Genomic DNA, 3,731 nt, shown 5'->3' on the forward strand with positions numbered 1-3,731 from the left:
TGAAACATAGGGACCATCAAATATACATAGCTTGCCTCATATTGTTGTTCATTTTTATTTATTGTGAAATGAATTACTCTAATATTATAGTAGGTTCCAAATGAATTATCTCCTCTTAAACACAGAACTTTAGTAACACATGTTATTTAACTGCAGTGCTATCTGTTTAACTCTATCAAAACTACTAAAAGACAAACTCACTTTTACTTTAGAAAGCCTTCTAAATGATCTGATAAAGATCAACATGCCCCTTCGTTCGTCTTCCGCCTGTATTATCAACCCCCCTACAACCTCAGTCAGATACAAGTCCAAGGTTGATAATCAGCTAAGCTGAAATCCATTTGATTGTGTTCAAATTAACATTGTTCATTAAAGCCCACAACCTTATTGTTATTGACTGTGCCATTGACTTTATCTTTCAGCTCTTCGACAAGAGCAGCCCCTTCTTCACTATTATCTCAAATTAATTGAACACACTTCCTATTGACACCTAGGGGATTAGCATACATTATATAGGAAGACATCTTCCTCTTTAGCAGATGGCTAGGGGTGTCCAGGTGCATGCTCTCTCAAAACTTACAGAACAACCATGCATCAAACCTAAACCATGGGGCCTTAGGAGAGGCAGTAATACACAGGCCCCCAGTGTCTGGTCTGGAGCGTGAGTCACGTGATCTGCTGGTCGGCTACTGCATAGCAACCTAGTGGTGGCAAAAGCCCTGGTCTGCCCTAGAAAGCCTATGGTCAAACAAAACAAATGTAGACAACCATTTTGGGCTCCAAAATTAGTTTAAAATGATCAAGTTCGATCCCTGTGGTGAATTATTTTAAAGTTCGATACAAATCGAGATATTTAATTAAATAGTGATCCATTCTGACTACTACATTTGTCTTCACACAGGACCACGTGCTAACACAGACCAATCACGGGCCGGAAGGCGACGAGGAGGCTCGCACCCCGAGGCCATAGACATTGACCATGTTCGAGAGCATCAAAACCATATTATAAACTGGGTGGTTCGAGCCCTGAATGCTGATTGTCTGAAAGCCGTGGTATATCAGACCGTATACCATGGGTATGACAAAACATTTATTTTTACTCTTCTAATTACGTTGGTAACCAGTTTATAATAGCAATAAGGCACTTCGGGGGTTTGTGGTATATGGTCAATATACCACGGCTAAGGGCTGTATCCAAGCACTCTGCGTTGCGTCTTGCTTAAGAACAGCCCTTAGCCGTGGTATATTGGCCATATACCACACCCCCTCAGGCCTTATTGCTTAAATGTATCATGGGTAAATTGGGACTGACTGACTGATCTATAAATATTAATGAGTAGTTATTTATGATGCAAGGGGATTTGTAGATCAGTCAGTCAGCAGCCACCTGCACTGTCGGCTGCATTGTCGAACAAGCCCACTAAGATTGACTCTCTCAGACAGGATGAAAACCAGTAGTTGTGTGTGGGTAAAATCACTGGGGAAGCCAAGCCAGAAAAAAAAGCCATATTACAACCTACTGTATGTGTTGTGTTAATTGCGTTACTTGCTCTATAACCTGTTAGTTCATATGCCTTGCAACCGTGATATATAGGCCTAAGGCCGAGACAATAAGAAGAAACAATGGCAGAATAAATTCAACCACACCTTTGTTTCATCACAAAACCGGAGAGCAACCTCTGTCCGGTGAAGTCCACAAAGCATATTGCATGTAACAGACAGTTACATGGCCTACAGCATGGTCAAGCAAGTTAATGTTTCAGAAATGTTCGGACCACTAAACAGCTATTGATTTAGAACCACGGAGAGTTACCGCAAGTCGCAAAGAAAACAGGAGCTGCCTCCAGTATTCCAAGCTTAGTCTAATACAGTGATAACTAAAAGATACCAAAAACAATTCAGTCCAATCAACGTAAGCTAAATATGATGTGGCTGTCTATTGTTCTGATTTGTGTGTGTGTGTGCGTTCGTTTGTGCAAGTAAAAAAACATGTTGACTCACCCTACTTGTAGAGAAAGGCCAATGCCGTCCTCCTCTCTTTCATGTTGACGAAACATTCTATGACTGTCATAGAGTACACGCTTTTAGTTTTTGTTGTGCTAGGCTACCTGGCTAAAATGCTTGCTCGCTAGCCTATCTTCCTTTCATGGGCAACGTTAGCTAGTTAACATTAGCCTTCTACATCTAGCTACATATTGAACTTCCATCCTCTCAGTCCAGGGGCACAATGTATGAATTTATGGTTGGATCAGAATTGCTGTTATAATCATTGGCCAGTATGGAGAATTAAGTAAAACCAAGTCCAAATCCCTATCTCCATCCATGGCTAATTTAGGAAAGGGCCAATTTTAGCTACCTAGCTAGCCACTGCAGGACAACAACACAATGAGATGCAACAATTCAAGTATTTTCTGTCAATTACGTATTTCTCTCGATGCGACGTGATAGGAGTGAAGCCAAATACAAACTGGTTTCCCTTGACACTTTTTTTTGGTGCGCCAGGACAATTCACAGTTGAGCTCAATGCTGATTGGCTATTATTTTAAACTTTTTTTTACCAAGGGAGGCCAAATGCTCGCTGGCTTCCCTTGCATTCAATGCTACCAGCGGCAACAATATCATACTCTTTTTGACCAGACAGCATCAGATAGATGGCCTACACATACAGAAACAGAAGGGTGCTGTTTCGCTCGCTCGGATGCTTTCTCCGGTGAGATACATTCAGCCTCTTGTGAATTGAAGGAAAATGATGAAACACAGAGAGACGAAAGATACGTTATTTTATATGTTTTTTTCTTTTTTTCTAAGTCAATTTTTTTGGGAAGCCTGGCTTCTCTTGGCGTCCATGAATACACTCCACTGATGAAAACGACTACATCGACCATGATCCTAGTTATGGCCACTTTCACCATGATCCTTTGCGATTCAAATTAAAATACTTCCGTCTTCATGCGCCATTGGGAGTTTTCCATAGGAATACGTGGATGACGTCAGTGCTATCACTATCCACTGGTTTTAATGTCTATGGTAATACAGTGCATTCAGAAAGTATTCAGACCCCTTCCCTTTTTCCACATTTTGTTACATTACAGCCTTATTCTATTTTTTATTTTTATTTTTATGTCCTACATACAAAACCCCATAATGACAAAGCGAAAACTGGTTTTTAGAAGTTGTTGCAAATTTATAAAAAATAAAAAACAGAAATACCTTATTTACATAAGTATTCAGACCTCAGGTGCATCCTGTTTCCATTGATCATCCTTGAGATGTTTCTACAACTTGATTGGAGTCCAACTGTGGTAAATTCAATTGATTGGACATGATTTGGAAAGGCACACACCTGTCTATATAGGGTTGACAATGCATGTCAGAGCAAAAACCAAGCCATGAGGTCGAAGGAATTGTCCGTAGAGCTCCGAGACAGGATTGTGTCGAGGTACAGAACTTGCGAAGAGTACCAAAACATTTCTGCAGCATTGAAGGTCCCCAAGAACACAGTGGCCTCCATCATTCTTAAATGGAAGAAGTTTGGAACCACCTAAGACTCTTCCTAGAGCTGGCCGCCCGGCCAAACTGAGCAATCGGGGGAGAAGAGCCTTGGTCAGGGAGGTGACCAAGAACCTGATGGTCACTCTGACAGAGCTCCAGTGTTCCTCTGCGGAGATGGGAGAACCTTCCGGAAGGACAACCATCTCTGCAGCACTCCACCAATCAGGCCTTTATGGTAG

This window comes from Coregonus clupeaformis, chromosome 25, assembly GCF_020615455.1.
Source record: "Coregonus clupeaformis isolate EN_2021a chromosome 25, ASM2061545v1, whole genome shotgun sequence".
NCBI lineage: Eukaryota > Metazoa > Chordata > Actinopteri > Salmoniformes > Salmonidae > Coregonus > Coregonus clupeaformis.